General features: G+C 39.2%; 1 protein-coding gene across 3 annotated transcripts in view; it reads right to left on the bottom strand.

Moving 5' to 3' along the window:
* LOC133647138 (tyrosine-protein kinase Fyn-like) overlaps positions 1-23,581 on the bottom strand; it is a 79,099-nt gene that overhangs the window by 44,988 nt on the left and 10,530 nt on the right. For all 3 annotated transcript variants that reach the window (XM_062043276.1, XM_062043273.1, XM_062043274.1), the window contains exon 2: positions 11,571-11,639. The gene's annotated coding sequence lies outside the window, so the exon portion shown is untranslated. The remainder of the gene's footprint in view (positions 1-11,570; positions 11,640-23,581) is intronic.

The raw sequence follows: 23,581 nt of genomic DNA, 5'->3' as shown, positions 1-23,581 counted from the left end.
CGCTAACCCCAACCCTAACCCTAACCCTAACCCCAACCCCAACCCTAACCCTAACCCTAACCCTAACCCCAACCACAACACCAACCCTAACCCTAACCCCCACCCCAACCCTAACCCCAACCCTAACCCTAACCCCAATCCCAATCCTAACCCTAACCCTAACCCTAATCCCAACACCAACGCTAACCCCAACCCTAACCCTAACCCTAACCCTAACCACTATGACTCCTCAATCACATGTGTGCTTATTCTACTGGCACTTGTTAAGAATGTTTAGCCAACCCAACCCCAACACAGACCCTAACCCTAACCCTAATCCCAACCCTAACCCTAACCCTAACCCCAACCCTAACAATAACCCTAACCCCAACCCCAACGCTAACCCCAATCCCAACCCCAACCCTAACACTAACACTAACCCTAACCCTAACCCCAACCCCAACGCTAACCCCAATCCCAACCCCAACCCTAACCCTAACCCTAACCCTAACCCTAACCCTAACCCCAACCCCAACCCTAACCCTAATTCTAACCCCAACCTCAACACCAACACCAACGCTAACCCCAACCACAACACCAACCCTAACCCTAACCCTAACCCCAATCCCAATCCCAATCCCAATCCTAACCTTAACCCTAACCCTAATCCCAACACCACCGCTAACCCCAACCCTAACCCTAACCACTATGACTCCTCAATCACATGTGTGCTTATTCTACTGGCACTTATTAAGAATGTTTAGCCAACCCAACCCCAACACAGACCCTAACCCTAACCCTAACCCCAACCCCAACCCTAACCCTAACCCTAACCCTAACCCCAACCTCAACACCAACACCAACGCTAACCCCAACCACAACACCAACCCTAACCCTAACCCCCACCCCAACCCTAACCCCAACCCTAACCCTAACCCCAATCCCAATCCTAACCCTAACCCTAACCCTAACCCTAACCCTAATCCCAACACCAACGCTAACCCCAACCCTAACCCTAACCCTAACCCTAACCACTATGACTCCTCAATCACATGTGTGCTTATTCTACTGGCACTTATTAAGAATGTTTATCCAACCCAACCCCAACCCCAACACAGACCCTAACCCTAATCCCAACCCTAACCCTAACCCTAACCCCAACCCTAACAATAACCCTAACCCCAACCCCAACGCTAACCCCAATCCCAACCCTAACCCTAACACTAACACTAACCCTAACCCTAACCCCAACCCCAACGCTAACCCCAATCCCAACCCCAACCCTAACCCTAACCCTAACCCCAACGCTAACCCCAATCCCAACCCCAACCCTAACACTAACACTAACCCTAACCCTAACCCCAACCCCAACGCTAACCCCAATCCCAACCCCAACCCTAACCCTAACCCTAACCCTAACCCTAACCCCAACCCTAACCCTAACCCTAACCCCAACCTCAACACCAACACCAACGCTAACCCCAACCACAACACCAACCCTAACCCTAACCCTCACCCCAACCCTAACCCTAACCCTAACCCCAATCCTAATCCTAACCCTAACCCTAAACCTAATCCCAACACCAACGCTAACCCCAACCCTAACCCTAACCCTAACCCTAACCACTATGACTCCTCAATCACATGTGTGCTTATTCTACTGGCACTTATTAAGAATGTTTAGCCAACCCAACCCCAACACAGACCCTAACCCTAACCCTAATCCCAACCCTAACCCTAACCCTAACCCTAACCCCAACCCTAACAATAACCCTAACCCCAACCCCAACGCTAACCCCAATCCCAACCCCAACCCTAACACTAACACTAACACTAACCCTAACCCTAACCCTAACCCCAACCCCAACGCTAACCCCAACCCTAACCCTAACCCTAACCCCAACCCCAACCCTAACCCTAACCCTAACCCTAACCCTAACCCCAACCACAACACCAACCCTAACCCTAACCCCCACCCCAACCCTAACCCCAACCCTAACCCTAACCCCAATCCCAATCCTAACCCTAACCCTAACCCTAATCCCAACACCAACGCTAACCCCAACCCTAACCCTAACCCTAACCCTAACCACTATGACTCCTCAATCACATGTGTGCTTATTCTACTGGCACTTATTAAGAATGTTTAGCCAACCAAACCCCAACACAGACCCTAACCCTAACCCTAATCCCAACCCTAACCCTAACCCTAACCCCAACCCTAACAATAACCCTAACCCCAACCCCAACGCTAACCCCAATCCCAACCCCAACCCTAACACTAACACTAACCCTAACCCTAACCCCAACCCCAACGCTAACCCCAATCCCAACCCCAACCCTAAACCTAACCCTAACCCTAACCCTAACCCTAACCCCAACCCCAACCCTAACCCTAATTCTAACCCCAACCTCAACACCAACACCAACACCAACGCTAACCCCAACCACAACACCAACCCTAACCCTAACTCCCACCCCAACCCTAACCCTAACCCTAACCCCAATCCCAATCCCAATCCCAATCCCAATCCTAACCCTAACCCTAATCCCAACACCAACGCTAACCCCAACCCTAACCCTAACCACTATGACTCCTCAATCACATGTGTGCTTATTCTACTGGCACTTATTAAGAATGTTTAGCCAACCCAACCCCAACACAGACCCTAACCCTAACCCTAATCCCAACCCTAACCCTAACCCTAACCCCAACCCTAACAATAACCCTAACCCCAACCCCAACGCTAACCCCAATCCCAACCCCAACCCTAACACTAACACTAACCCTAACCCTAACCCCAACCCCAACGCTAACCCCAATCCCAACCCCAACCCTAAACCTAACCCTAACCCTAACCCTAACCCTAACCCCAACCCCAACCCTAACCCTAATTCTAACCCCAACCTCAACACCAACACCAACACCAACGCTAACCCCAACCACAACACCAACCCTAACCCTAACTCCCACCCCAACCCTAACCCTAACCCTAACCCCAATCCCAATCCCAATCCCAATCCTAACCCTAACCCTAATCCCAACACCAACGCTAACCCCAACCCTAACCCTAACCACTATGACTCCTCAATCACATGTGTGCTTATTCTACTGGCACTTATTAAGAATGTTTAGCCAACCCAACCCCAACACAGACCCTAACCCTAACCCTAATCCCAACCCTAACCCTAACCCTAACCCCAACCCTAACAATAACCCTAACCCCAACCCCAACGCTAACCCCAATCCCAACCCCAACCCTAACACTAACCCTAACCCTAACCCCAACCCCAACGCTAACCCCAATCCCAACACCAACCCTAACCCTAACCCTAACCCTAACCCTAACCCCAACCCCAACCCTAACCCTAATTCTAACCCCAACCTCAACACCAACACCAACGCTAACCCCAACCACAACACCAACCCTAACCCTAACCCCCACCCCAACCCTAACCCTAACCCTAACCCTAACCCCAATCCCAATCCCATTCCTAACCCTAACCCTAACCCTAATCCCAACACCAACGCTAACCCCAACCCTAACCCTAACCACTATGACTCCTCAATCACATGTGTGCTTATTCTACTGGCACTTATTAAGAATGTTTAGCCAACCCAACCCCAACACAGACCCTAACCCTAACCCTAATCCCAACCCCAACCCTAACCCTAACCCCAACCCTAACACTAACCCTAACCCTAACCCTAACCCCAACCCCAACGCTAACCCCAATCCCAACCCCAACCCTAACCCTAACCCCAACCTCAACACCAACACCAACGCTAACCCTAACACCCACCCCAACCCTAACCCCAACCCTAACCCTAACCCCAATCCTAACCCTAACCCTAATCCCAACACCAACGCTAACCCCAACCCTAACCCTAACCCTAACCCTATGTTAATAAGCAACTAATTAATGGTTCATATGTTCCCCATACTAAAGTGTTACCATATATATATATATATACATATATATATATATATATATATATATATATATATATATATATATAAATATATATATATATATATAGAATAAGGAATTAATAAGTACTTATTATATATATATATATATATATATATATATATATATATATATATATATATATATATAAAGTACTTATTAAGTATATATATATATATATGCATATATATATAAAGTACTTATTAAGTATATATATATATATATATACTTAATAAGTACTATATATATATATATATAAAGTACTTACGTGTATATATAGATATACATATATATATATAAAGTACTTATTAAGTATATTTATATATATATATATATATATATATACTTAATAAGTACTTATTATATATATATATATATATATATAAAGTACTTAAGTGTATATATATATACATATATATATAAAGTACTTATTAAGTATATTTATATATATATATATATATACTTAATAAGTACTTATATATATATGAGTACTTAATAAGTACTTTATATATATATATATATATATATATATATATATATATATATATATATATATATATATATATATATATATATATATATATATATATATATATATATATAATAAGTACTTGTTAATTCCTTATTCTGCATGGCCTTATTATACAACCAGTAAGCCATTAACTAAGAGTCTTCCCTAACGTTAACCCCAACCCAAACCCTAACCCTAACCAACTCTTTTTCTTTATGCCTAACCCTAACCCTAACCCTAATCCTAATCCTAACCCTAACTCTAATCCTAACCCTAACCCCAACCCCAACCCCAACCCAACCCTAACCCTAACCCTAACCCTAAACCTAACCCTATGTTAATAAGCAACTAATTCCATACTAAAGTGTTACCATATATATATATATATATATATATATATATATATATATATATATACATATATATATATATATATATATACATATATATATATATGTATATATATATATATACATATAGAAAGATGGCAACTGATGGCTATAAGACGTAACACTTTTTGTCCATATAAATAAAAATAGTGTCCATGTATGAGATGTAGGTTCTGCCAGTTATGACCAAAGTAATAAATAAGATTATTGTTATCAATGTTGAAATCAATAATTAGTGATTGCTAGGTTTTGATATTTTTTAATTCTTAAAAAAATGCTAAAAACAGATATATGACATTTTTATTATTTTAAAATATTCCGCTTTTTTTTCCCATTACATTCCAATGTTTTGGTCTTTTTTTTCTTACATTTTTACTGTTGTTTTTTTTAGATGGATATGATATTAAATACACAACTTTTTACATCTTAGCAGACAATTTAGACACTTCAGTATCGGATCACTTTCGCGGATACCAGTCTAAAAGAACAAAAAGTGTGTGTGTGTGTGTGTGTGTGTGTGTGTGTGTGTGTGTGTGTGTGTGTGTGTGTGTGTGTGTGTGTGTGTGTGTGTGTGTGTGTGTGTGTGTTAGTGTGTGTGTGTGTGTGTGTGTGTGTGTGTGTGTGTGTGTGTGTGTGTGTGTTCTTGTATTTCTACCCTTCTTGAGACATGAAGAAGGAAAAGTATCTTCCATATGAGGAGGTGGGAACAAGTGATGACATAAATCATGGTCCTAATAACATCTAATAGACAATGTCTAATTTGCACCCCTGCTGGTCAAAATGAGGGTGGTCCCAAGAAGGAGGTCAACATATGAAATAACAAGTGTGTGTAAGAAAGGCGCCCCCTTTGGCCAAAATTAGTTTAAAAAATTTCTAAAAAAATATGTACATAGAGACATACTTTAATAACTTGAAGTAAATAATGAAGATTAAAATCCAATTACAAACAAACAAACAAATAAAATTAAATGAACTAAAAGCAGTCTTTTCCTCACAAAGTGTCGACTTCTTTCTTTTAAAATTGGCAACAATTCCTCATATTCTTTCTGTTTCTGTAACATTGCAATATTTGGTCGTAAAATGATGACTTTTTTTTGTGTAAAATTATGACTTTTTAATGCAAAACGGTGACATGTGTCATATAAAATTCTGACTTGTATCACAACGTTGCCATTTTTGTTGTTGTTCTTGTAAAATAGTGACGTGTTTTGAGTAAAACGACGACTTTTGTCATCATTTTGCCGAGTGAAACTCCGATTGTCGTCATAATATTGCCAAAATTGTAAAGTTTTCTTATAAAACTGTGACTTTTGTCGAGTAAAATGACGACTCTTTTCGTAAAAATTGCCAAAATTGGAAGCTTTTCTTGTAAAGTTGCGACTGCTAGAGTAAAATTCCAACTTTTATCATAATATTGCACAAATGTTCCGTTTTTCTTGTCAAATTTCGACTGGCGTTGAGTAAAATGACGACTTTTATTATAACACTGCCAAAATTATACGTTTTTCTCGTGAAATTCCAACTCATTTTTCACAACAAGCTTTTTTTTACATGTGCATAGTATGTATATATTATTAATGTTGTAAATACACTTCATTATATGTGCATAGTATGTATATATTATTAATGTTGTAAATACACTTCTTTATATGTGCATAGTATGTATATATTATTAATGTTGTAAATACACTTCTTTATATGTGCATAGTATGTATATATTATTAATGTTGTAAATACACTTCTTTATATGTGCATAGTATGTATATATTATTAATGTTGTAAATACACTTCTTTATATGTGCATAGTATGTATATATTATTCATGTTGTAAATACACTTCTTTATATATCTAGAGAGGCTGGTCCTAAAGAGGTAGGCATTTTTATCAGCTCTCAAGAAGGTAAGAAATACAATAATGTGTGTGTGTGTGTGTGTGTGTGTGTGTGTGTGTGTGTGTGTGTGTGTGTGTGTGTGTGTGTGTGTGTGTGTGTGTGTGTGTGTGTGTGTGTGTGTGTGTGTGTGTGTGTGTGTGTGTGTGTGTGTGTGTGTGTTGGACTACTGACCGACTTTTGAAATGACGCTGCATATTTTTCTAAAATGAAGAATACAAATAAAATAACACAATTGTATGACCAAACTTGCGCTACAATTGTTTTTGTTTTCAATGCAGGAAAAAAGAAAAGTGCAAAATGAAACTGTAGGATGTGGTCAAAGTCAAATATGTTTGTGGGGGCTTCGTCCTCTGCAGAGGCGCTCGTTGAAGAAATGGTGACGCACAATGTTGGTGAGTGCAGGCAGGATGTGGTGAGGGTGGCAAGTTTCCATCCACCTCACAACTACACAACTACACAACTACACAAGTTTCCATCCACCTCACAACTACACAACTACACAACTACACAACTACACAACTACACAAGTTTCCATCCACCTCACAACTACACAACTACACAACTACACAACTACACAACTACACAACTACACGACTACACAACTACACAAGAGCTTCACGGCTCAGCCCCAGAAAACTTTGTTATTTTTAACATGTTTCAAAAAAAGCTTGCACAAGTGGCAAAAAAGAGTGAGAAAGTTGAGGAATGCTCGTCTTATTTGGGACATCCCACAGGTGAACAGGCTAATTGGGAACGGGTGGGTGCCATGATTGGGTATAAAAAGCAGCTTCCGTGAAATGCTCAGTCGTTCGCCAACAAGGACGGGGGCGAGGGTCACCACTTTGTCAACAAATGCCTGAGCAAATTGTTGAAGGACAACATTTCTCAACAAGGAATTGAGGGATTCCACCATCTACGCTCCGTGATATCATCAAAAGGTTCGGAGAATCTGGAGAAATCACTGCACCTTGGATCCCTCAGGCGGTACTGCATCAAAAAGCCACATCGGTGTGTAAAGGATATCACCACATGGGCTCAGGAACACTACAGAAAACCACCGTCAGTAACCACAGTTGGTCGCTACATCTGTAAGTGCAAGCTAAAACTCTATTATGCAAAGCCACGGCCATTCATCAACAACACCCAGAAATACTTCGCTGGGCCCGAGCTCATCTAAGATGGACTGATGCTTGGTTCAAAGATTCCAGTGTATGTCAAAGTACTTTTTGAGCAACAATACCACGATAGAAATGATAACTTTGGTCACAATAACCTTGACTCCAAACATCCCAGAACAAGCTAGTCAGGTTACTTCTAGACCTCCACCCCAGATCCCACCTCACTCCTACCCACTTCTCCAAAGTGGGCTGGCTCAGGGTGGAGGACAGAGTTAAACAACTTGCACTGAGCCTAGTCTATAAAATCCGCTACACCTCCCTGACACCGAAGTACATGTCAAACTACTTCCTTAATGACCGCCATAACCACAACACCAGGGGGAGCTCCACAAACCACATTAAACCCAGATTCCCATCTAACAAAGGTCTTAACTCATTCTCCTTCTGTGCTTTGTGGACTTGGTGAAGGCGACTGTGTTCCCCGGGGGAATCCTTCTCAGGGAGTATTTTGTATCGGACCGCCTGATTTTGGCGGTCCGCTCCCTGTATGATCAGTGTCAGAGCTTGGTCCGCATTGCCAGCAGTAAGTCGGACCCGTTTCCAAGGAGGGTTGGACTCCGCCAAGGCTGCCCTTTGTCCCCGATTCCTTTCATAACTTTTGTGGACAGAATTTATTGGTGGCTGCAGGATTAGGTCTCTGCTTTTTGCAGATGATGTGGTCCTGATGGCTTCATCTGGCCAGGATCTTCAGCTCTCACTGGATCAGTCCGCGGCCGAGTGTGAAGCGACTGGGATGGGAATCAGCACCTCCAAGTTAGAGTCTGTGGTTCTCCCCCGGGAAAGGGTGGAGTGCAATCTCCGGGTTGGGGAGGAGACCCTGCCCCAAGTGGAGGAGTTCAAGTACCTTTGAGTCTTGTTCACGAGTGAGGGAAGAGTGGATCGTGAGATCGACAGGTGGATCGGTGCGGCGTCTTCAGTGATGCGGACGCTGTATCGATCCGTTGTGGTGAAGAAGGAGCTGAGCCGGAAGGCAAAGCTCTCAATTTACCGGTCGATCTACGTTCCCATCCTCACCTATGGTCATGAGCTTTGGGTTATGACCGAAAGGACAAGATCACGAGTACAAGATCTTGGGTGGCGGGGCTCTCCCTTAGAGATAGGGTGAGAAGCTCTGTCATCCGGGAGGAGCTCAAAGTAAAGCCGCTGCTCCTCCACATTTAGAGGAGCCAGATGAGGTGGTTCGGGCATCTCAGAATCAGAATCAGAAGAGTTTTTATTGCCATTGTTTGAGAACGGGTTCACAAACTAGGAATTTCACTTGGTGCAATGGTGCAACATAAAACATAGAACACCAATTTGGTAATAACATGAGCTGTAACTGAGCTATCAGATCTTGTTATTGTTCATGGGAAAAAACTGTTCAGGTGGTGGGAGGTGTGGGTCTGGATGGAGCGTAGTCTCCTGCCTGAGGGGAGAATAGTTTGTGTCCAGGGTGAGAAGAGTCAGCTGCGATCCCACCCACAAGCCTCCTGGTCCTGGAGGAGAACAGGTCCTGGAGGGATGGGATCCTGCAGCCAATCACCTTCTCAGCAGCAAGTACCATGCACTGCAGTCCATGCTTGTCCCGGACTGTGGCGCACACGGTGATGGAGGATGGTGAGGATGGACTCGATGATGGCTGAGTAGAACTGCACCAGCATCTCGGTCGGCACCTTCAGTTTCTTCTGGTCAGGATGCCACCCGAACGCCTCCCTAGGGAGGTGTTTAGGGCACGTCCGACCAGTCGGAGGCCACGGGGAAGACCCAGGACGCGTTGGGAAGACTATGTCTCCCGGCTGGCCTGGGAACGCCTCGGGATCCCCCGGGAAGAGCTGGACCAAGTGGCTGGGGGAGAGGGAAGTCTGGGTTTCTCTGCTTAGGCTGTTAAGTGATACGTGGAAGAAGACGGGTGGATGGATGGTTTCTCAATGCTGGAAAGACCATCCCTCCACTCTCACTCTTCTTTTCCACAGGCTATAAATCAGCTCAACAGCAGCGTTCTCCCAGCAGTCCAAAGACTGAGGTTAGACTCTAATGATGAGGAGCCAAAAGGGGGGGTTTACTATTCCTCTAACCGTTAGAGCAGGGGTCACCAACGCGGTGCCCGCGGGCACCAGGTAGCCCGTAAGGACCAGATGAGTAGCCCGCTAAAAATAGCTCAAATAGCAGCACTTACCAGTGAGCTGCCTCTATTTTTTAAATTGTATTTATTTACTAGCAAGCTGGTCTCGCTTTGCCCGACATTTTTAATTCTAAGAGAGACAAAACTCAAATAGAATTTGAAAATCCAAGAAAATATTTTATAGACTTGGTCTTCACTTGTTTAAATAAATTCATGATTTTTTTTTTACTTTGCTTCTTATAACTTTCAGAAAGACAATTTTAGAGAAAAAATACAACCTTAAAAATGATTTTAGGATTTTTAAACACATATACCTTTTTACCTTTTGAATTCCTTCCTCTTCTTTCCTGACAATTTAAATCAATGTTCAAGTAAATTTATTTTTTTTATTGTAAAGAATAATAAATAAATTTTAATTTAATTCTTCATTTTAGCTTCTGTTTTTTCGACGAAGAATATTTGTGAAATATTTCTTCAAACTTATTATGATTAAAATTCCAAAAAATTATTCTGGCAAATCTAGAAAATCTGTAGAATCAAATTTAAATCTTATTTCAAAGTCTTTTGAATTTCTTTTAAAAATTTTGTTCTGGAAAATCTAGAAGAAATAATGATTTGTCTTAGTTAGAAATATAGCTTGGTCCAATTTGTTATATATTCTAACAAAGTGTAGATTGGATTTTAACCTTTTTAAAACATGTCAGCAAAATTCTAAAATTAATCTTATTCGGGAAAATTTACTAATGATGTTCCATAAATTATTTTTTTAATTTTTTCAAAAAGTTTCGAATTAGCTAGTTTTTCTCTTCTATTTTTCGGTGGAATTTTGATTTTTAAAGAGTCGAAATTGAAGATAAACTATGTTTCAAAATTGAATTGTCATTTTTTTTCGTGTTTTCTCCTCTTTTAAACCGTTCAATTAAGTGTAAATATCATTAATTATTAATAATAACATAGAGTTAAAGGTAAATTGAGCAAACTGGCTATTTCTGGCCATTTATTGAAGTGTGTATCAAACTGGTAGCCCTTCGCATGAATCACTACCCAAGAAGTAGCTCTTGCTTTCAAAAAGGTTGCTGACCCCTGCGTTAGAGGAATAGTAAATCCCCCTTTTGGCTCCTCATCAAGTCTGCAAAGGACTGGAAGCCTGCGTATGTCCACAGTAGTCCTGGTCCATGTGCTTAATACACTGCTGATTAAAAACAACATCCAATGCTGAACAAGTAAGAAGCTCATGGAGGCTTTTATTGACGTTGGAGAATACTGAACACGGGGGAGATGACTTATTATAAAAGATGCTTCTCCTTTTAAATGACTAACCAGCATTTGACCACAGCTAAATTCTTCAAATTCAGCCATTTTGGGGGGCTAAAAACACCCCCAAAAAAGGTTGTAACCAGAGTAAATGTAAGCATTTGGTTTGAGAAACATTTTGTTTCCGAACAGAATATTTTGACTTTCATTTTCAAGTCCTTTTTTTGTATTTTTTTGCGCTTGAGACAACACCACCAGTCCTGACTTAGTCCTCTGGAATGGGTGTGGCCGTACCTCAGGTTTTCGCCGTGTCAGGATCCTTATGTCCTCCACATGGCGTTATGTAGCACCAAAACAAAGGTCCTGTTGAGACAGAAGACACGGAATTATTGTCCATCTTTATAAAACCATATCAATGTCTCATTCAGTCAAAAGTAGGTCTTTAGTGTAATAATGCTCATTGTCATTTCTGTATTTTTTAAAAATTTTTCGCTAACTGCTTATTTGCTATTACTTTTACCATCATAATTGTACAAGTGGTATTTGCTGATGTTGCTCTGTTGTTGTTGTTGTTGTTGTGTTTGCTGTTGTTGTTTTTGTCTCTCTGTCTAATCCCCCTCTTGTCCCCACAATTCCCCCCTCTGTCTTCCTTTTTCTCTCTTTCTATCCCCTCCTGCTCCGGCCCGGCTGCACCAAATGATAATATAAATACATTTAATCAAGTCAAAATACAAGTAAGGCAACAAGAGAAGTATCCTACACTTCTCTTTTGTAAAGTAAATCTGAACAGCCAATATGGGCATCTACATCTACTATATGATTTGCCTGAGAAGCTGGGCAGGACATTATAAAAAAAAAAAAAAAAAAAAAAAAAAAAGTAGGTCTTTGTGTATTATGTGTACTGCAGGGATGTCCAAAGTGCGGCCCGGGGGCCATTTGCGGCCTGCGGGTCATTTTTTAACGGCCCCACGGCCCATTTTAAAATATGATTAAAAAAATTAAAAACATAAAAAGTGGTATGAAAGAGCAAACAGGTGAAATGTAAGAAGAAAATGTTGCAATGTTGACTCTAATAACACAAAGCTGCCATGCAGGCTGTTTCTTTCTTTACAAAATAATAATGAATCAAAATTAATGTTGTTATGAATTATTGACCTATCCAAGGCTCCAATTACGTCACATTAAATATTGCACTTTGAGATGTTTTTTGGGGAAAATGTTGCATATTTTGTGTTTGCCATATAAAAAATTTAGCTTTTTTTTTTTTTTTTTTTTTTTTTTTTAAAGAAGGTACGGAGCCCCTAAAGGGACATGGGAATTTTTTTTTTTTAGACATGTATCTCGTGGCCACGAGAAATTTTTATTTAAAAAAATAATAATAATAAAAAAATATTAATTTTTTTTTTAATTTTTTTTTTATTTTTATAAAAAGTTTCTCGTGGACACGAGAAACTTTCTCGTGTATATATGTATGTGTGTTTCTTCCTATACAGTATACATGTATATGTGTGTGTGTGCGTGTATATACTGTGTACATATATATATATATATATATATATATATATATATATATATATATATATATATATATATATATATATATATATATATATGTATATATATATATATATATATATATATATATATATATATATATATATATATATATATATATATATATATATATATATATATACACATATACATATATATATTTATATAATATATATACACATAAATTATATGGGTAGATATTTGCTCTAAAAAGGTTATTTCAACAAGTAAACAGTACAGTAGGTAGTTGATGTTGATATATGTAATGCACATAAGAGTATTCTAGTCAGATGCGCGTGTGTAAATATGCGATGTGTAAATATCAAAATATTACGTACGTCGAATCACTTTTTGTCAGGCAATATTACATTTAATGACAATTTTACATAAATGAATACATCCAAACACGTTGTACATATTTATTATTTGCAGGAAGAAATAACAGTTACAATTGTGTGTGTATCTTCCAAGCAAGAAAGAAGTTTGATCACATCAACATGGGACTAACTGACACACTCCGCTTCACTGCAGGTCCGCAAGCCACGCCCACCCCCCACAGCCACAGAAGAGGAAAACTGTCCTTTCCCGGGCATGATAACGTCTTAAATAATGTCAAACACGTAGCGTTACAATAACCAGGAAGATAAAGTGTTTGTCTCACACCTACTAATCAAGCATTCACATTTTGCCACAACACACATGGGGGAAAGTCCTATCTGGAAATACAGCCATATTAACTCCTAAACTGCCATTTTAACACACACTAAACCATCAGCACGCATCCAATGCTTTCTCGTGGCCACGAGAAAGTTTCTCGTGGCCACGAGAAACTTTTTATTAAAAAAATAAATAAAAAATTATTTATTTATTTATTTATTTATTTTTTTTAAAAAGTTTCTCGTGGCCACGAGATACATGTCTAAAAAAAAAAATTCCCATGTCCCTTTAGGGGATCCGTAAGAAGGGCCTAAAACGAACAAAAAACATAAACAACAATACAACGTAGAATTGACGGATAGATCAGGGGCCGTACTTATCAAGCTTCTTAGAGTGCCATTTTACACTTAAGTCCTGAGAATTTGCCAAATTTAGTCCTACTCTCAAACTTAAGAATAAAAGCTTTTTTATCGACGTTCTTAAGTCTAAGAATCACTCCTACTCTCCACGATATTTAAGAGACCTTCAGAGGTGTCTTAAGTGGTTAGGAGTTGCCAGCAGGGGATGGCACTGAGGCGAGAGAGACGTGCGCCAACGTTCAGGGAACGGAACAATGTTTTGGTTTTTTTTGATGACGAGCAGCTGATCAAACGGTATCGTTTAGACAGAGCGGATATTATTTTTGTCACAGATTTAATACTTTTCGATTCCTTGTTGATTTCTGCATGTGTCTGCAGTGGGCTAGTATATATAGAGCCACCCACACCACTTTCAAATGAGTTGCCTAATTAATGAATTGGAAAGAAAATGTTATGACCGTAGCGTATGTGTGTGGCCGTGAGGTGAGTGACGTCAGTGAGTGTGTGGGCGAGAGAAGAGAGGGAGCGGTAGCGTGAGTGCCGGCGGGGACTAGTTTGTTTTGTATTATTTTGTAGTTTATTGTCAAAATATACACTCCCATTGTCCACTTCAATATTTCCAAGATATTTCTTTATTCTTACACAACGGATTCCCTTCCGTGATTGGTCATTTCTATGGACACAGAAATGACGTCACCTATAATTGCGTTTACGGCACATAGTAATGTCGTAATTCAGCTCCGAGTGTGACACTTAAGATTCAGTCCTACACTTCGCTGAAAGTGTGAGTAAGACGCTTGATAACTAACTTTTAAGTGCAGCTTTCAGCCAAGAATTTATTTACTCTTAAGTCAACTCTTAGCAGACTTCTTAGGAGTAACTCTAAGAAGCTTGATAAGTACGGCCCCTGAAGTTGATCTCGAGATTATTGTGTTAAAAGTAAACAGTAAAAAAAATGTATAATTTATTTTTTAACACTTTAATGAGTAGGAGCCTTTTGGTTCCCCAATCATTTTTGTGTGATTTGTTTTTAAGTGTCATCGCTCAAAAAATAATAATGAATTAAAACCAATGGTGTTGTGAGTTATTGACCTTCCAATTATTATATAATCTGAAATATTCCTCTTAAAAATGTTATTGGGTGAAAATATTGCATATTTTGTGGTTTTTTTCCATAAAAAAAACAGGGTTTTCTTTGACAAAAAGAGCATACGACTTAAATCTTTAAAAACGTTATATTGACAGATAGACCTAATGTTGATCTAGAGCAGGGGTCACCAACCTTTTTGAAAGCAAGAGCTACTTCTTGGGTAGTGATTAATGCGAAGGGCTACCAGTTTGATACACACTTAAATAAATTGCCAGAAATAGCCAATTTGCTCAATTTACCTTTAACTCTATGTTATTATTAATAATTAATGATATTTACACTTAATTGAATGGTTTAAAAGAGGAGAAAACACAAAAAAATGACAATTACATTTTGAAACATAGTTTATCTTCAATTTCGACTCTTTAAAATTCAAAATTCAACCGGAAAAAAGAAGAGAAAAACTAGCTAATTAGAATCTTTTTGAAAAAAATTTAAAAAAATAATTTATGGAACATCATTAGTAATTTTTCCTGATTAAGATTAATTTTAGAATTTTGATGACATGTTTTAAATAGGTTAAAATCCAATCTGCACTTTGTTAGAATATATAACCAATTGGACCAAGCTATATTTCTAACAAAGACAAATCATTATTTCTTTTAGATTTTCCAGAACAAACATTTTTCAAAGAAATTCAAAAGACTTTGAAATAAGATTTAAATTTGATTCTACAGATTTTCTAGATTTGCCAGAATAATTTTTTTTGAATTTTAATCATAATAAGTTTGAAAAAATATTTCACAAATATTCTTCGTCGAAAAAAACAAAAGCTAAAATGAAGAATTAAATTAAAATTTATTTATTATTCTTTACAATAAAAAATAAATTTACTTGAACATTGATTTAAATTGTCAGGAAAGAAGAGGAAGGAATTTAAAAGTTAAAAAGGTATATGTGTTTAAAAATCCTAAAATCATTTTTAAGGTTGTATTTTTTCTCTAAAATTGTCTTTCTGAAAGTTATAAGAAGCAAAGTAAAAAAAATAATGAATTTATTTAAACAAGTGAAGACCAAGTCTTTAAAATATTTTCTTGGATTTTCAAATTCTATTTGAGTTTTGTCTCTCTTAGAATTAAAAATGTCGGGCAAAGCGAGACCAGCTTGCTAGTAAATAAATACAATTTAAAAAATAGAGGCAGCTCACTGGTAAGTGCTGCTATTTGAGCTATTTTTAGAACAGGCCAGCGGGCTACTCATCTGGTCCTTACGGGCTACCTGGTGCCCGCGGGCACCGCGTTGGTGACCCCTGATCTAGAGATAATAATACTGAATAATGACACATTTTAAGTATTTTTTGGACCAAAACCCTTTAGGGTCCCCGGGTTCAAGCCTGAGTGGAGGCCTTAATGTATATTTTTTATACATATATTGCATTGGTTTTTAAAATTAAAAAATATCAAAATGGCCCCCGCTTGCTTTGATTTTTCAGTGTGCGGCCCTCAGTGGAAAATGTTTGGACACCCCTGGTGTACTGTAATACATATTAGTTAAAGGTTAATGTAATAATTTCATGTAAAGTTATCAGTAAATGGCCCTGATATGTCAAAAGGGCATTAATAAATCATGTTCTTTTCCAATACTTCTATAACTGATAACAGTAGTTCATATGCTCATTTCAAAATCAGATTTACAGCCCCGAAATCTTGTTATTGTTGTCACTTCGATGCCCCGCCCTCCACCGTTTGACCAATTAGAAAGTCTGTGAGTGTGTCACATCCAGGTTGCCGTCTTGGTCTGGCTACTGCCACTGGTGAAGTTACTAAACATGTCAGACCTTAGTCCATCTAAAAGTTACCATTCTCAACTTATTCATGCCAAACTTGCTAATTTCCTCCTTGATCGGTAAATCAGGCATTTATGTTTCTTATTACTTGTAATAAATGGAAATGGACATTTGGTATGTCAACGATATTGTCAAATACAGTCTATAATCTTGTCTAACAAAGATAGTATGTTCCTGCAACCAATGCTTAGTGTGATGGTGCGTAGCTCCTAGAGCAGGGGTCACTAACCTTTTTGAAGGCAAGAGCTACTTCTTGGGTAGTGATTAATGCGAAGGGCTACCAGTTTGATACACACTTCAATAAATTGCCAGAAATAGCCAATTTGCTCAATTTACCTTTAACTCTATGTTATTATTAATAATTAATGATATTTACACTTAATTGAACGGTTTAAAAGAGGAGAAAACACACAAAAAAATGACAATTACATTTTGAAACATAGTTTATCTTCAGTTTTGACTCTTTAAAATTCAAAATTCAACCGAAAAAAAGAAGAGAAAAACTAGCTAATTCGAATCTTTTTGAAAAAAATTTAAAAAATAATTTATGGAACATCTTTAGTAATTTTTCCTGATTAAGATTAATTTTAGAATTTTGATGACATGTTTTAAATAGGTTAAAATCTAATCTGCACTTTGTTAGAATATATAACAAATTGGACCAAGCTATATTTCTAACAAAGACAAATCATTATTTCTTCTAGATTTTCCAGAACAAAAATGTTTCAAAGAAATTCAAAAGACTTTGAAATAAGATTTAAATTTGATTTTACAGATTTTCTAGATTTGCCAGAATAATTTTTTTTGAATTTTAAACATAATAAGTTTGAAGAAATATTTCACAAATATTCTTCGTCGAAAAAACAGAAGCTAAAATGAAGAATTAAATTAAAATGTATTTATTATTTTTTACAATAAAAAAAATAAATTTACTTGAACATTGATTTCAATTGTCAGGAAAGAAGAGGAAGGAATTTAAAAGGTATATGTGTTTAAAAATCCCAAAATCATTTTTAAGGTTGTATATTTTTTTTTTCTCTAAAATTGTCTTTCTGAAAGTTATAAGAAGCAAAGTAAAAAAATTAATGAATTTATTTAAACAAGTGAAGACCAAGTCTTTAAAATATTTTCTATTTGAGTTTTGTCTCTCTTAGAATTAAAAATGTCGGGCAAAGCGAGGCCTGCTTGCTAGTAAATAAATACATTTTTAAAAATAGAGGCAGCTCACTGGTAAGTGCTGCTATTTGAGCTATTTTTAGAACAGTCCAGCGGGCGACTCTTCTGGTCCTTATGGGCTACCTGGTGCCCGCGGGCACTACGTTGGTGACCCCTGTCCTAGTGTAATGCTTAGCATGCTAGCCAGGTAAATGACACATGGACACACAAGCTAACCGGGGAAATATATCAAATAAAACCTATGTTCTTCTCAATATGCTGATATGCTGACATTAGTCGTCATGGCAATGTGAAACGTACGGAGACAAACACATCACATGATCACAGAATTCCTCATTGGTGTTTGCATATTGTGGACTACATGCACCAAGTTATATGGCAATCTGAAAGGTTTGAAACAGTAGCCTATAGGCATACCTTGGTCAAATGAGTTCAGTTTTGAGAAAATTAAAAGTTTTTAAGTGCGCCTTATAGTCTGAAAAATAGGGTAGGTCAAAAAGAAATGATTCATGTACTGTATGAACAAAGTTGAGGTATTTAGTCCGCTTCGTATGCGTGCGTCGCCATCCCAAAATACCCCCGCTGTCCTCAGTAGCAGTGAAACATATGATTTGTGTCTTCTTGAACGGCAAAATTGCCATCCTGGCTTCTTCTCATGTCAGCGTGACTTCTCTCCTACTTCCTCTCCACCCAGCTGACCAACGGTGTAACGTGGCGGCAGCTTCCCTAATGAGTAGGCTGACCGTGTTTGGGAGACTGCCCCAGGAGGAGAACATGGATCTTTCCATGGCCGCCCTGGCTAATGAAAACAATAAAGGACTGTCACGTGACCTGCTGAGGCGCCACACACTCGGTCAGTGTTACCGTGGACGGGTAAAACCAGCTTTGATTGATTGATTGAGACTTTTATTAGTAGGTTGCACAGTGAAGTACATATTCCGTACAATTGACCACTAAATGGTAACACCCGAATAAGTTTTTCAACTTGTTTAAGTCGGGGTCCACTTAAATTGATTCATGATACAGATATATACTATCATATATACTATCATCATAATACAGTCATCACACAAGATAATCACATTGAATTATTTACATTATTTACAATCAGGAGTGTGGAGGGGGGGTGGGGTGGGGGGGTGGGGATATGGACATCAAGTAGTGGACATAGAGAGAGAGAGAGAGAGAGAGATCAGAAGGCATAAGAAAAAGAATCTGCATTTGATTGTTTACATTTGATTATTAGCAATCCGGGGAGGGTGTTAGTTTAGGGTTGTAGCTGCCTGGAGGTGAACTTTTATAGCGGTTTTGAAGGAGGATAGAGATGCCCTTTCTTTTATACCTGTTGGGAGCGCATTCCACATTGATGTGGCATAGAAAGAGAATGAGTTAAGACCTTTGTTAGTTCGGAATCTGGGTTTAACGTGGTTAGTGGAGCACCCCCTGGTGTTGTGGTTATGGCGGTCATTTACGTTAAGGAAGTAGTTTGACATGTACTTCGGTATCAGGGAGGTGTAGCGGATTTTATAGACTAGGCTCAGTGCAAGTTGTTTAACTCTGTCCTCCACCTTGAGCCAGCCCACTTTAGAGAAGTGGGTAGGAGTGAGGTGGGATCTGGGGTGGAGGTCTAGAAGTAACCTGACTAGCTTGTTCTGAGATGTTTGGAGTTTAGATTTGAGGGTTTTGGAGGTGCTAGGGTACCAGGAGGTGCATGCGTAATCGAAAAAGGGTTGAACGAGAGTTCCCGCCAGAATCCTCAAGGTGCTTTTGTTGACCAGAGAGGAAATTCTGTAGAGAAATCTCGTTCGTTGGTTAACCTTTTTGATTACCTTGGTTGCCATTTTATCACAGGAAAGGTTAGCCTCTAGAATGGAACCTAGGTAGGTGACCTCATCTTTCCTGGTGATGACACTGTCACCTACTTTTATGGTGAAGTGATTGACTCTCTTAAGTTTGATGTGGGACCCAAACAGGATGGATTCTGTTTTACCCAAGTGGATGGATAGCTTGTTGTCAGCGAGCCAGGTGCAGGTTCTACAGAGCTCAGCACTGAGGATTTTCTCCACCTGTGACTTGTCCTTGCCGGATACCAGCAGGGCAGAGTCATCCGCAAACAAAAACAATTCACAGTCACATGCCGATGACATGTCGTTTATGTATATTAGGAACAGTAAAGGTCCCAATATACTGCCTTGGGGGACTCCACAGCTCACCGAGAGGGGGGGGGACACGGTGCCGTTCACCTCTACCACCTGCTCCCTCCCCTCCAAGTAAGACTGCATCCAGCTCCAAGAGGTTTTGTTAAATCCGATTGCTCTGAGCTTATCCAACAGTATAGCGTGGTTAACGGTGTCAAAGGCCTTCTGAAGGTCCAGCATGACCATGCCGCAGTATTTGCCCGCGTCCACCTCATGTTTGATGTGGTCGGTCAGATAGAGAAGGCATGTGTCAGTGGAGTGGTTAGTTCTGAAGCCGGATTGGAATTTGTACATGAGTTTATTAGTGGCAAGGTAACTATCGACCTGTTCATAAACTATTTTCTCCATTACTTTCGAAATGGAGCTGAGAATAGAAACAGGTCGGTAGTTGCCAGGTTCCAATTTGCTTCCTTTTTTAAAGAGGGGAGTTACTCTTGCTATCTTAAAATCTTTTGGTACTTGGCCTTGTGTAATTGATAGGTTTATTATGTGCGTGATGATCGGGGCAATGATGGAGGCAGAGTCCCTGAGGAATCTGGAGGGAATATTATCAAGGCCGGTGGCCTTGTTAGGGTGGAGCGCGCTCAATTTTTTAAACACCTCATCAGCTGTGACCATTTCTAATTTGAAATCATTGTTGGATACTCCTAGCTTTCTGTAGAAGGCTTTAATGTGTTCTACACCAAAGCGACCAGAGTGGTGGGACAGCTTGTTGACAAGAGTTGCAGCTATGCTGGTGAAAAAGGCGTTAAGTCTGCTAGCTACCTCCATTTTGTCTGTAATGAGGGAGTCACCCTCCTTGATGCTGATGTTGGTGAGTCTTGTTTTAAGTTTCTGGCTGCAACCAGGAAGCTGGTTGTTGAGAATTTTCCAGAGCTCACGTGGCTTATTCGTGTTTTCCTCTATTTTGTCGTTAATGTAATTTTTTTTTAAGGATTTAGTCAGGTTGGTTGACTTATTTCTTAATTTATTGCATTGCTTTTTGAGAGTGGAAAGGAGTAATTTGAGGTTGATATTATTGGGTTGTTTATCTACTTCTGTTTTACATTTTTGGTATTCAGAGTATTTCCTGTCTCTGTCTTTTATGGCAGCTAATAGGTCCGGATTCATCCATGGTTCCGAGCGGGCTTTGATCCTGACTGTTTTCACGGGAGCCATGTCATTTAGTATCTTTAAGCTGGTTGCTTTGTGCCATAACAAATATTATTATTGCATGTTTTTAAAGCCAGAACGTCAAGTCATTGACTTGCAGGTGTCGGTTTCATTTCGTGCAGCGATCCACGCGTGTTTGAGTGCGTCTTGCCGACAGGCACGAGACAATATTGATACAACGTTGATGATACAAACATGGTCCTTTAAAATGGACTTTGAAACATCGTTGCAAAATAGTTGCATTTGTCAATTGATCCAATGTTGGTGTCCAACGTTGGATCAACGTTGTGGGTTGGTAAATTAACAAAATTCAATGGTCAAATCAACGTCACAACCCGACATTGAATAAAAGTCGTCAAAAAGCATGTTGTTTCAACGTTGTATTTGTGTTGTAGAATGAATATTCCACATCGGTCAAATCAACGTCAGAACCCAACGTTGATTAAACGTCGTCAAAAAGCATGTTGTTTCAACGTTGTATTTGTGTCGTAGAATGAATATTTTACAACGGTCAAATCAACGTCAGAACCCAACATTGATTAAACGTCGTCAAAAAGCATGTTGTTTCAACGTTGTATTTGTGTTGTAGAATATTGGTTGGGAAATGACCAAATTTCAATGGTCAAATCAACATCAGAACCCAACGTTGATTAAACGTTGTCAAAAAGCATGTTGTTTCAACGTTAGGTTTGTGTTGTAGAATCAATGTTCTGCAACGGTCAAATCAACGTCAGAACATGTTGTTTCAATGTTGTATTTGTGTTGTAGAACGGTCAAATCAACGTCAGAACCCAACGTTGATTAAACGTCGTCAAAAAGCATGTTGTTTCAACGTTATGTTTGACAGGTGAAAAACAACAAAATGCTGGAACACAGCAAAACTCACGGCAGGAGTAAAGAGCGTCCACATGAGTTATTATCATTTCCAAACAAAGTCCCCACCAAGAATGGTGGCTCACACTCAACTTAAATAGTCTTAACAGGTGAGGGGAAATTTGTTGGGAAATGACCAAATTTCAATGGTCAAATCAACGTCACAACCCAACGTTGATTAAACGTCGTCAAAAAGCATGTTGTTTCAACGTTGTATTTGTGTTGTAGAATGAATATTCTGCAACGGTCAAATCAAAGCCAGAACCCAACGTTGATTAAACGTTGTCAAAAAGCATGTTGTTTCAACGTTGTATTTGTGTTGTAGAATATTGGTTAGGAAATGACCAAATTTCAATGGTCAAATCAACGTCTGAACCCAACGTTGATTAAACGTCGTCAAAAAGCATGTTGTTTCAACGTTGTATTTGTGTTGTAGAATGGCTATTCTACAACGGTCAAATCAACGTCAGAACTCAACGTTGATTAAACGTCGTCAAAAAGCATGTTGTTTCAACGTTATGTTTGACAGGTGAAAAACAACAAAATGCTGGAAAACAGCAAAACTCACGGCAGGAGTAAAGAGCGTCCACATGAGTTATTATCATTTCCAAACAAAGTCCCCACCAAGAATGGTGGCTCACACTCAACTTAAATAGTCTTAACAGGTGAGGGGAAAAAGTGCTTGAAGGCATGTGTAAAGCAGTTATGAAAAAACACAAACACAACAGGAAGTGCCACCAAAATAAGAGCGCGGCACAGGAAGAAGCACTGATGAACACCAACAAAACCCAACATAAACAACACTTTTGTCTTCTTGTCTTTCTTAGGCAAAATTCCCCCCAGAAAAGTGCACTACCCCTTTAAGATTGGTGTTAACGTTGTGTGTAAAATGTCAATGCAGAGGTCTGATGTGTCACGGTGGCGGCAAAGGCGAGAAGAGCAACCGTCTCCTGCGTCGGCGTTTCAAAGCCGCAGAGTGGAGCTCAGAGGTGATGCAAAGGCCATTAGTGGTAAGGAGACCACACCGCTGTGGACATTTTCCTCCAACAGAAGCAGGAAACTCAGTGTGAGTGTGTGATGCTCACAATAAACTTGCTTCTTTTATGAATTTATTATGGCTCTACTGAAAATGTGACTAATCAAAAGTATACATACAGCAATGTTAATATTTGCTTACTGTCAGGTTCAAACACTGATGACATTTATTAAACAAGACAAGAGGCAACGAATTGAACAGAGACAGAATTCAATTTGGACTCAATATTGAGGAGAGTGGTCTGTACACCGTACCCTTGTGCAGTATCTCAGCACGCTCTGCCAAAAGACCTCACACACCTCCTTCTTTTATTTTGGACCCTCCCCGACCACATGGCCACCCCTGCTTCCAAAGGACAAAGGTT

The sequence above is a fragment of the Entelurus aequoreus genome, linkage group LG03 (genome assembly GCF_033978785.1).
Source record: "Entelurus aequoreus isolate RoL-2023_Sb linkage group LG03, RoL_Eaeq_v1.1, whole genome shotgun sequence".
NCBI lineage: Eukaryota > Metazoa > Chordata > Actinopteri > Syngnathiformes > Syngnathidae > Entelurus > Entelurus aequoreus.
Note: the sequence above shows the minus strand (reverse complement) of the source record. Positions and strands in the feature narration are given on the sequence as shown.